The sequence below is a fragment of the Penaeus vannamei genome, chromosome 2, assembly GCF_042767895.1.
Source record: "Penaeus vannamei isolate JL-2024 chromosome 2, ASM4276789v1, whole genome shotgun sequence".
Taxonomy (NCBI): domain Eukaryota; kingdom Metazoa; phylum Arthropoda; class Malacostraca; order Decapoda; family Penaeidae; genus Penaeus; species Penaeus vannamei.
In genome coordinates this window covers 19,938,455-19,950,954 of record NC_091550.1, presented here as the reverse complement: position 1 = coordinate 19,950,954, position 12,500 = coordinate 19,938,455, and the positions used below count along the sequence as shown (strand labels likewise).

General features: G+C 47.2%; 1 protein-coding gene across 2 annotated transcripts in view; it reads right to left on the bottom strand.

Annotated features, from left to right (window-relative positions):
- The window catches only part of LOC113828161 (glutathione S-transferase 1), a gene marked incomplete in the record, with an annotated part of 200,075 nt that overhangs the window by 4,974 nt on the left and 182,601 nt on the right, over nucleotides 1–12,500 (bottom strand).

The following is a 12,500-nucleotide window of genomic DNA, read 5'->3' as shown; positions in this document are numbered from 1 at the left end:
ATATATATATATATATATATATATGTGTGTGTGTGTGTGTGTGTGTGTGTGTGTGTGTGTGTGTGTGTGTGTGTGTGTGTGTGTGTGTGTGTGTGTGTGTGTGTGTGTGTGTGTGCATATAATTTCTCTCCATACTGTCATTGCTATTAATTGTTATAACTGAATATATATTAATGCTTTCTGCTGTGGACTTTGTGTATGGGCAACTTATAATTGTGACTGTATGTAATCAGATGATAATAACTATGATAACTTATCAATATTGTTAAAAATTATGATAATGATAGTCGTAATTCGTATTTTTATTATTTTGTTATTGTTGCTGTTATTTCTATCATCTTTATCAGCGTCATCATCATCACATTAGCATCATTTATCATGTTCTGTTATAATCATCATTACAATGTTATTAATAATGTATAATAATGGAAAATACTACTAATAACGAGCATAATAACAACCAAAGTAACAAAACCAGTAAGAAAAATAACCATGATCCTTCTCAAAAACATGAACTTTAATTGTTTTAAACTCGGAGAAAATCAAACGAACTTTTGGTTATCATGTGAGGTAAACAACTTATTTTCCACGATAGAGAAGCTGATGTACAATAATTAAGTGAAGATAAAAGAACATTTATCTCTGAACTCCGCGAGCCTCCACTCGTTATGGTTGGGTAACTTTGATCACAGTGGCTTGTTTTTTTTCCTTCTCTCGCTTTTCATTTATTTTTGTTGAACATATATTAATGTTTTGTTGTTAAAATTATTTTTCTTTCTTTTCTTCAGTCCAGGAATTACATTCTTTTTGTCTATGGTTTTATAGGATATGATATTTAACGGGACCTGCTGGGGCTGTCTCTCACAACTGATTATATATAAGTTTTAATCATTCCAGTTCTGTATCGAAAACAAATGGATATTATGTCCTTCCTCTGTTGTTTTTTCACAGTAAACACCTGCACGCCATATCCACCTCGTACCCTCAAACTCTCTCCATTCATCCACCTCCACTACCCCCCCCCTCCCCTTCCTTCTATGTCTCACGCCCCTCTTCACAGCAGGTAATTCTCTCCCCTCCCCCCGTTCCTCAGACCCACCCCCCTGCTCTCACGATCCCCCGGTCGGCGCGCTCATTTCGCCTCTATGCTAATTACCTCATTAATTATTCATTCCGCCATAAGTTCTCGTCCGAAGTGCGAGCGGCCGCCCAGGTGGGCCCCGCCGCGCCGTCGGAGGGGCTGGCGGAGTGAGGCGGGGCGGAGGTGTGATGACCTGTTGCGAACCCTGGCAAACGGCGCCCCTCATCGTGTGACGTCACTGAGTGCGAACGCAACGTCGCCTCAATGGACGAGACTAATCGACTGTCCGAATTTATTCCCGGGGCCTAACCTGATCACGGTTGTCTTCTTTCCTAAATGGAGCTCGAAGGAGAGAGTGAGGTAAGGGGGATAAAGGAAGAGAGAGCGAGAGAGATAGAAGGAAGGAGAGAGAGAGAGAGGATTCATTATAATCCAGGAAAATGAGTTTAGAAATATATACGTAATAGTAAGTGAAAGAGAGAGAGAGAGAGAGAGAGAGAGAGAGAGAGAGAGAGAGAGAGAGAGAGAGAGAGAGAGAGAGAGAGAGAGAGCACAATATCCACAACAAATGCTTCCTGTTAACACAACCGGCACACAGCGAGTCGCAAATAACCAACACGCAAGAGAAGAAACACCCACAAAGTGACAGCGTTTAAAGGAACACAAATTCTCTCGCAAACAGGACGGCCACAAACGAAAAATTCTCAAATGACACGCTGCCGACTGGCGGTCACCTCTTACCGCAACGCTGCCAGCTGGAAGTGTCATGAACCTTGAATACAGAACTATGTATTTGTATTCGAGTCAGAGGCGAACACGTTACAATACTGCCTGATAACTCGGCCGCTCCACTTCGTCTTCTTTGGAATTTGCTATCGAGGGGACACTTGGCCTGTGATCTCTGTCCCTTAGCGGTCAAATTAGATTAATTGGTGATATAGCATATGTTAGACGTTATACATGTTCTGATATAATTTACGATTTTCTATTTTGCATTCACTACAATACATGAATGAAAAAAGCCTTTGATCCATTAATAATTAACATTTATACCTATCTATCTATCTATCTATCTATATCTATATCTATATATATAATATATAAACATATATATATATATATAATATATATATATACATATATGTATGTATACACACACACACACACACACACACACACACACACACACACACACACACACACATATATATATATATATATATATATATATATATATATATATATATATATATATATATATGTATATATATATATATATAATAAATCACAATCACTTATTTTTCATGCGATAACGATTTATTAAGTCTTTATCGTGCTGTCTGCACCGTATTTTCTACCATGCCATCTATCATTTGTAATATGTTCCTATACTCTTCTAGCTTTTTACTTGTCCGTTCTGAATTACAAGGAACTTATTGCATGAAAATAGTAAGAACTTTATAACAAAAAGCTTGGTGCACATCTTTTCATGGTAAAGAGTCTCGAATAGTTCAGTACCAAGCAGCAGCCAAGGATAACACTAAGAGTACGACTATATTATGATAAACAACAAAGGAAAGAACGTGATGAATGCAAAACAAAAATGTCGTTTGGCCTTAAAAAGAAAATACATTGGGACAAAATAAGAAAAAATGTAAAGAAAAAAGTAAAATACAGAGGAAAACTATGTCAAAAAAAGCATTTCAAAATAAATATGCAGAGTTGGTCTTCAAAATATCCAGGCCTTTCAAAAAAAATCCACACACATCAAGTCCTCGTTGTTTACTGTCCCAGGAAATCTATCTCTTTCTCTCTACTGCCGTCCTTCACATAAAATATCCGGCAGCAAAGCAGAAAAAGACAGATCCACAGGCAGACTGCGATGAAGGAGTTTCCATGGTGTGATGCAGGGCTGAATCGATGGTTCTTTTTCTACGTTGGAGATTCGTTTTCATTTTGTTTTTTGTTTTTTTGTTTTTTCTCAGAAGACTTTCGATTTACTTTTCTTCTTGTGTCGTTTTTCTTCCTGTTTCCAGAGATCTCGTGTGAATATGGAAAGCGTTACTAATAAAGGGAGATGGATGGTTACCTAACCTAGCTGCCCCCCCCTACTAGAATTATTAGAATTGAAAATTATACTTCCAAAATAAACAAACTGAACATTCTGACCAACACTCAACGATGAATACATCTGATTATTCCCTTTAAGCACACGGAAAAATATAGCATAGCCTTTAATAAGAACGATGTAACAAACATAATAACCAACAAGTGAATCACACAAGTAGGTCCTCCAGCAACCACTCTCAGACCACCTATCATCACCGGGAACCACGTTACTTCAGGCGAAAATCCTAAAGAGTCCTACGAAGCAACCGACCATACCGCTCGGCGTTTTGTCTTTCCCATGATCAATGTCCACCTGTCATCTTGCTGGACATTAATCACGGCTAGAGGTCCAGCATCTCCATAATCTACTCCGGTATCCCGTCCGTTGCACTGAATATAGAAATTGGGGAGATAATTACGCCCCTAATATCTATTTCCAGCTACACATATTCGTCACACTCGGCTCGGCGTGTGATCGTGTAGTTGGCCTCGTTTCGCATTTTGATGATTTCCTATTACCAATTAGAATACCCATCGCTGATCGGACGAAGACTGATGACTTCGATTCCACTTTCTTAAATGGCTTTCCAGGTCGGTAAAGAACCAACCAGACCAGGTGGGTCGCTTCCGTTTATGGGTAAATGCGAAGAAAAGGCAGAGGAAAAAGAACAGTTATAAATGGCCAAGCTATAAGGAGACAGTCCATATCTTCCAGCTTTCCATAGTCGAGAGAGAGAGAGAGAGAGAGAGAGAGAGAGAGAGAGAGAGAGAGAGGCAGAACAGATAGAAACTGAAGATAAAGATAAGAAGAGAGCGCAGCGCCACCAGCCCGACGCCGGTTCAGGTTGGGCTGCGTCCGCCCTCCTCCGGCGCCGAGCTCGAAATAATTAAGCGGCCCTGATGGCTCGCCCGCGGTCATATAGATTGACTTTCATGAAAATTCATACCTGGAGTCGCGCGGGTATCGTACATTCGCCCGTAAATTGACCCTTATTTTCGCCGATTAGCATTTTCGACGACGCGGTTGCCTGGAAAGGTCGAAGCTTCTTGACCTCGGAGGGAAGGTGAAGGAAGGAGGGTCAAGAGGAGTCGCGAGGAAAAGGAGAAAAGGGGGAATAAACTTAAGAAATGGGATCAGAAGAAGGAACTCGGATAAAAAAAGGAGAGAGGAATGTAGTACAAGCAAGAGGAGAAAATAGCGACCGTAAAAGAAGTTATTCGGAATATAAGAAAAAAGGCTTAGAGAGGAGAAAAGGGGGAAGTGAGAGAGTAGTTAAAACTTGGTAAATACAAGAGAAAGACGAATCAAGGACAGAGGGAAAGTAACGCGAAACGAGAAAGGGAGAAAGGTTAAGAGGTACACACAACAGGTGTCAAAAAAAAGATGGAGAGGGCGCCGTCAATAACTCATTTCTCATCCATCCTTTCTCCGACGTCGAAATTTTAAGACCTTTGACCTCCTGTCCCTCCCACCTAGCCGCAGGTAGGCCTAGGAGGGCCAGAGAGAGAAGGTGGCGGGAGGGGGAGAGGGCTATCAGTCACGACGGCGGGAGAGGTCGTGAGAGCGGACGCGGGAGGGGGAGGCCCTGGGGTGGAAGGGGGTGTGTGAAGGGGGGGAGTGAAGTGTTTGTGGTGAGGCGGAGCTGCGTCGTAAAGGCAGACAGACAGATAGTGAGGATAATAAACAGATCGGTGAAAGAGAATCAGTGATTTAATGCTCGGGATGACATAATATTAAGAAAATAGAATCAGAAAATATTTTAAAAATTAAACGTTGGTCGCTGCCGGTTTGCCGTCTCGCTCCATTCACCAGCCATTGGTTTTACAAAGTACTATGCTGAAGACCTAAAAAAAAATCTCGTCCTCTTTGTTTCCTGAAACAAAACTAGCCACGGGTGGCCGGGTTTTCTGGCCGAAGTCAAGGCAGTCAGAAAGCGCGTCGCAGCGGAGCGCAGCGCCGGCGAGGGGCCCCGCGAGCGGCAGCCCTCCCGGCCGCTGCCGCTTCCCGCGGTCCTGCCACGGCGCGGCGGTGCCACATTCCTCCGGCGTGTCGCGGGGGTCGACCGCCTCGGCAAGGTCTCGCCGAAGGACTCGACGCTAAATAATGCATTCTACCGGTTCGTCGGAATGCTGGTCCTTCGTCATCCCATGCCGGGCCCCGGGGGCTGAGCCCGTTAATCACTGGGCCTCGGTAGGTTCCTTGAGCATATACGTACACGTATGTGTGTGTGTGTGTGTGAAATAGAGAGAGAGAGAAAGAAGAAGATAGATAGAGTGAAAGAGAATGCGCGCATTTACAGAATTCCTTCATGGTGTTGTTCCTACGAGAGCTAAAACATTTTGGATTGAGATCAGCGGTGCATTTCCCTGCCAACACGGCCGTCCACGCGCCGAACGGACAATTCTTCCTCGCCAACCAGCGGCGGCGTTCGAATCCTCCGTCGTTCACCGCTGCAAAGTCGTGGGAAGGTATCGTGGGAACTTGACGGAGTGACCTGCAACCTCGGTCCCTTCTCAGACCTGCCGGGCGAGGGGCGGGGCGGCGACCTGCTCACGACACGGCCTCCCCCTCCTCCCCCTTTCTCGGCACACACACACACACACACACACACACACACACACACACACACACACACACACACACACACACACTCAAACACATACATACACACACAAACACTCAAACACAAGCAACAAACAAATAGATAAACAAATTTCTGGTGATTTTCTCCCTCTTTCCTTTCTCTTCACCCCCGTTATCGCTTCCCTCTCTTCTCCCTTCCTTTCCATCTACCTAAAACCTGGTCCCTGAACGCACAAATCAGCAACGATCCCCGCGCCGCACCCTGGCATTGTACCTTTAAGTCACAGGTTTAGGTAACGTTACGCATGAGATATCAGTTTAGGGCTATTGGGTGTAACGCTTTCAGATATCTCCTTTGTTAATTAAATAACTGGATGCGTGTGTGCGTGTTCGTGCGAGTGTGTCTTTGAGTGTGTGTGTGTGTGTGTGTGTATGTGTGTGTGTGTGTGTGTGTGTGTGTGTGTGTGTGTGTGTGTGTGTGTGTGTGTGTGTGTGTGAGTGTGTGAGTGTGTGTGTGAGTGTGTGTGTGTGTGTGTGTGTGTGTGTGTGTGTGTGTGTGTGTGTGTGTGTGTGTTTATGACTCCTCCTTTGTCTGCGTGCTTGAGAATCCGTTCACGTGAAACTGTGTATGTACCCGCTCATGGCGCATGTGTGGCCGCACGTCAGGAGGCAACCCACCGCCTGGGTCGCCCCTCGGGTTGCTGCGGCGGCGACCTGGACGAGGCCCTCTTCCTCTCGGTGAGTCGTGCCTACGAGGTTATGCCCGAGACTCCTTGGAAGAGCACAAAGACGCTACGTGAGGAAGGGCACAGGAAGGTGAGACGCGCCCTCGGGGTGAGGACGACACCGCACTCGAGAAAATTCCGGACAGCGAACATCCCGAGAGGCCACGCGGTCGGGCGGCTCGCGGGAAGGGGCGCCGAGCCGATCGAATGCGAGGCAGAAAAAAAGTATGCAACAGGCAACAGCAGGAAGCAAATGAAGGGAATGCCGATGGTATGTACTTCGCATTGGCGGAGGGGAGGAGGGAGGGGAGGAGGGTTGGGGGGTAAACGACTCGGGGAAGGTAACTAAAGGGAATAATAATCATCATTCAGCCAAGTTGTAATACTGAGAATCGATAGTGATAAACGTCTATATTCTTTGAGGGCGAAGGGGGGTGGGGGGTCTGTGAAATTATCAACCATCTTTGGCGGTATGTAAAAGAGAGAGGGGGGGAGAAAGAAAGAAAGATAGATAGAAATGGGGAGGGAGAAGTAAGTGAATAACTAAATAAATGAAGAAAGAATGTGAGGGTGATATAAAAAATGGAGAGGAAGAAAGAAAGACGAGGAAAAGAGAGGTAGAAAGAAAGACATAAGGAAAATACAGGTAGAAAGAAAAGAAAATGAGAAATAGAAATAAAGTAAGCACGAGAGAGAGAGCATTTGAAGATACGGAGGAAAAAGAAGGACCAGCATCTTGCGCGTGAAACGGACGCCGTCGAACCTGCTTAAGGGCCCAGCTTGCCCGCGCTTTGGTTGTCGTCCTTGGGGAATGTCCGGCACCCTCCCGGACGGGCGGGCGGCTCGCTTCCACCCAAACGTACCCTGGACACGCTAAAAGGACCGGGTGCTGGTCCAGGTCCATGTACCACAAAGTACATCTCGGGACTCTATCCGAACAAAGGGATCGACCCGCTTCTCGGGGCGGGCGGGCGGAGGCGGAGTTCAGTGTCAGGCATTTGTAACTCGCTACAACGGACTCGGGGAAAGTCTTTCTGCGCGCATTAAATATTCGACCAGGCTTGCAACTTCCACCTACGTGTTGTTTTCCCTGATTCGCTATGGCCTTCGCCTTGGTAAGAGAGCAAACCTAGCAGCGGAGTCCTTTATCGTGCAGGGGATCGGAGGTCTCGCCATGACTCCGCTGCTCGTGGGTCGTGCGAGCCCGCCCATCCGCCCGCTTATCGCGGCAATTCGTGCATACGGTGATCTTGATGGCCGGGCCGCTCCGGTGCCCGCCGGCCCTACAGCGACGACTGAGGAGAAGGCGAGGCGCTCGTAAGGCCCGAGGAAGACGGACTTATTGCTCACTCACACGCGCCACGCAGACACCCCGTTCGCGTGAGGTTCCCCCTTTTTCCTTTCTTCTTTTGCCTCTTTTCTTCTCCCTCTTTCGGTCTCTTTATCTACCCGCCGATGTAGGGGAGAATGAACCGCGTTGGCGAAAAGGTAGGAGACCCCGGGCCACACCGTAAGCGACGGCGCAGAGGAAAGAAAAGCGAGACCGACAGAAGGAAGTGAGTTGTGGCGAGCGTGAGAGCATACACACGCCTCAGGAACACAGGTGGTTGCGGTTGACTTAAGGGCCTGTGGAAGGGAATGACTCCGAGTGCAACGGCGGGGAATCAGCGGATGCTATTGAAGCTGATTGTAGAGATGGCTTAGGGGGAGGTCCCGGCGATGGTGGAAGAGCGAGAGGTGGAGGTGAGGAAGGGGGAGGAGAGAGGGAGGGAACGAAGGAGGGGGGTGGGAGGTCGTGAACCCGGACGTGGGCCTGCTAGCGCCGTCTCCTCCTCCTCCTCCTCCTTCTCTGCCACCACCTTCACTACAGCCACTCCCCCATCTTTTCACCCTTCGTTTATCATTACTCAGGAAATTGGAAATATAATAGTGATTTCTTTCTATCCCTTTTCTCCGTCACCTAGTCCCATCTTCAGCTCCCACTTCATGCTTCCCAACGCGCATATCCTCTGCTCCCTACCAGTCTGCCATTGTCATCTTAACACACGCTGGAGTATCTTTATCCTCGCAACAAGCGCCTGTTCACCGCCGCACCTAAACTTACCCTTTCATCTCCTCTCTTGTTTCACATGAAGAGCCTTTCTATCCAAACAACCATTGCCGTCTTCTTCCTCCTCCTCCTCCTCCTCTTTTACCTTCTGCTACTCCTGCTCCTCCTCTTCTCCCCCTTCCTCCTCCTTCTTTTTCTTCTCCCCCATTACTCCTCCTCTCCCATCCTTCGCCGCGCCCTCTCTTCCCTTGTTTCATATTCATGCCACACTGACATGAGTTGTAGTCTCCCTTCAGGCGAGGGTCAACCATGTGTAGCATGAATAGGGCGGATTCTCGAAAAGACTGCTGAACTGAACAACGAATACTCGGTTTCTTTACTATTCGAAACCTGGCGAAAAAGTCTCGGGCATTTTCGAAACCTTGACTGAAATCACAACATGCTTTCGCTAAGCTTTACTCTGCATATCTATCACGTTCTCAAAGCGCTGAGAGAATCCAGATCCTCCCCAAAATATATATATATTCATCACAAAACGGGAACCACTCACAGACACGAAAATAAATCAGTGTAAAATCCTGTTTGACTGTGATATCAGAGCTCCCATCCGGAAGTGCGAATAAGAAAGCCGAGTCTGGTTTGTGTCACTGAAAATCCGATCCCCCATGAAAGGCCAAGTGCCCTCCATCTCAGCCTCATGACCCCCTGTGTTCAGTGGCGCCTCTGGAACATGTCACTGCGCCGTGTCTCTCTGGTGTATCTCACTGGTCACGGATAAATATACCCACGTGACTCCGACCTTCTTTACATGAGGTGTGACGGTGTTGCCTTTGGGTTCTTTAGCCAATGCCGAATCTCTTACTAATTGCATTCTATTACCACGTCGCCGAATTGAATGAGATGACGATGATATATATATCGTGGTCAGAAACGGATTCTATTATATACCATACTCTGATGTCTGCGTCATTACCTGGTCTTGCGGATGGGTCTAATTCTTTTCCATGATCCTAATCCTTGCCGCACACCCGCCGCCCTCGGCCCCAGGGTTCGTAAAGTCATCATAACTCCGCCCAATCAGCCGCCCTCATCTACCCGAGGCTCCGGCCACACGATCGCCCGCGGCCCCTCGCTCGGCCTACGCCTAAATGCGCCTACATCATCGCACCTCCGCCCCGGCCGGGCCCTAAGTGTACCTGTCAAGCCCGTGGTTGTAGCGCAGAGGTACCTGCTCACCTGGCCTCATGCTGAGTTTCACTTGACTGAATATGAAAGTGCAGGTTCTTTCCTCGGGATTAGGCCTAAACACCGGTTAGGACTTACTTCAGACATTCCATTAAGTTTGATAAAACTACGTTTAACCCTTGTAAAAGATCAGAACAAAGTGAAAAAAGGATGTCTTAAGCTCTCCGATTTCAGTTTCTATATCAAATTATACGAGAAAAAAAGGAAAGGAAAGGAAAATCGGCATTTTGAAGGATCGCCATTCGGATATTGCCTCGGGGCTAATACGTTGTGTGTCTCGGGAACTCGGCTGTCGGGGAAAAGGAGGCGGGGAACAGAGATCCGAACAGCGTGACACCTGACAAACAGACAAAATCACAGAGCTCTTTAATGACACGTCTTCAGTATCATACAAATTACACACATGCATCCCTGTTCTAGTCCTTGCCGCTTGCTTCGAGCACTGTCTAATGGCCCTGAGCAGCTCATTTACTGCGGCGGACTTGCCTTCCCTTCGTTACCGCGCCCGCCTTGCTTACGTGCGAAACCCCTTGTTGCCGGCCCGTGCTTGCCCGAGTCGGCTGCACCTACAACGTTCTCAGATGCGCATCACGTACTGCGCAACGACCACGTCCCGGATGGAGTGACGGAGTTATCGTTACGTCATGGCGCAGCTTGTCATGAATAGTGAATGAGAAGGTAAAAGACTTGAACTTTGTCCTCTTACCGGAAAGGGTTCGTGATCCTATCTCGCGGAATGAATCTCTGTCTTTAAAGCCCCTTCGTGGTTCAGTGTTCGTCTGCAGTATAGTGGCTCGCAGGCGGTATTCATGCAAGGATGCTCTACGTCTTGTACATGGCTTGGAATGTTAGAATTTGATATTATTAAGACATCATTCTTGAGCATGCTTACAAATGCTATGATTACTCTGGCAAAGATAGGTTTGCCCATTCAAATATATATGGCAATTTAAAGTGGTTTATACATCCCATATGCGTGTTATCTGTCTAGATATTGCAGTATGTGAAATACCTTGCAATCTTGGTATGGATTGAAACACAAACTTGAACATATATAGATAAAACAATTTAAACACACACTAATACGTCCTATACCTTCATTAAGACATCACCAGTCATATTGCAAATATTTCTAAAGACTGTCCTTGTCTCTCGCCCTCCAGCAATCCAAAGAATGGACCAGCCGGAAATCCCGTAGGAGCGGATGAAAAACACGCTACCGCCCCATCGCCGCCCAGTCCCACAGGGCGACATCTTCTAAGACGTCACTTTCATCAGAAGGATTTCATCTGGGACAGCACCTCCCTGAGCACGTCAATGCCTTTCCTCAGAAATGACATCACCTGAAACATCATTTCCAGACGACATCACCTTAAACATTACCCTTGAGAACATCACCTGAGGCATCACCCCTTTAGGACATCCCCTGAGACATCAACCCCTGAGGACATCCCCCTTGAGAACATCCCCCCTTGAGGACATCCCCTGAGACATCAACCCCTGAGGACATCCCCCTTGAGAACATCCCCCCTTGAGGACATCACCTGAGACATCACTCCTGGTAAACATCCTCTGAGACATCACCCCTGAGAACATCACCAGAGACATCACCCCCTTGAGAACGAAATCCCCTGAGACATCACCCCCTGAGAACGACATCCCCGCCCGCAGCACCCCGCGTCTTCCCGCACACACCCTGCAGCAGGAATGGTAAATATTTGCCTTGGGCCGCCTCTCCCGATCCGCCTTCCCGTGTAAGATGTTCGGGGAAGATACGTGGGTATGTGGCGCGTCCGTTTTTCGGTGCTTGGGTGGGTATGTGGCGTGTCCGTTGTTCGGGTCCTTGTTTGAGTGGGTATGTGGCGTGTCCGTTGTTCGGGTCCTTGTTTGAGTGGGTTTTTGGTGTATCCGTTGTTCGGGTCTTTGTTTGAGTGGGTATGTAGCGTGTCCGTTGTTCGGTGTTCTTATTTGAGTGGGTATGCGGCGTGTCCGTTGCGCGGCGCCCCTGCTTGGGTGGTTCGTCTCCTCGACCTGTTCTTTATGGTGGCGGTCCGTTCCGTTAGTTATGGTGTTGTTATTGTTTCCCCACAGCACGGATATTACGCTAAAAGTAATACCCGTTTCACTTAACCGTTGTTTTTGTTCGTTGCGCTGATGGACTCGGCTTTATCATACCTCGGAGGCTTCAATTTTTGCCCCGTCAGTGCATTTTATGACCGTTAATTGCTGGCATTCAATTTGTTCTACGAGTGGGGTTTCTCTCGCCTGCCGCTGGTGTTTAAGCATCGTGAGTATAAAGGAAAAGGTATTATTGAAAAAATGTTTAAACTGACTCTTTCATTTTGATATTCGGAAATTGCTGTTTGGCGCCTATTTCAGCATAAACGACGTTCTCGAAAAATAATAGAAATGCAAGTCTTTCGCTGTTCGTTTTCGTGTGGTTATTGTCGAATCAAGAGGACGCTTGTCTTAACATAAGCTCATACGACGCAGCGACTCCTCTTCGTTCGGCCCGACCTCTTCCTCCGTCCTTCCCTGCCATTCTCTCTATCTCCTCTTGCCCTACGACAATCGGAGCCACTTAAGACTGATCTACAATCTTCTCTTCGCACGCAGTTGCCTTCTTCCTCTCGTTCTCCCCTTTCTCCTCTTCTTCTTCCTCTTCTTCTCCCATCCTCCCGGTCCTTCTTCTTCCTCCATCCTTCC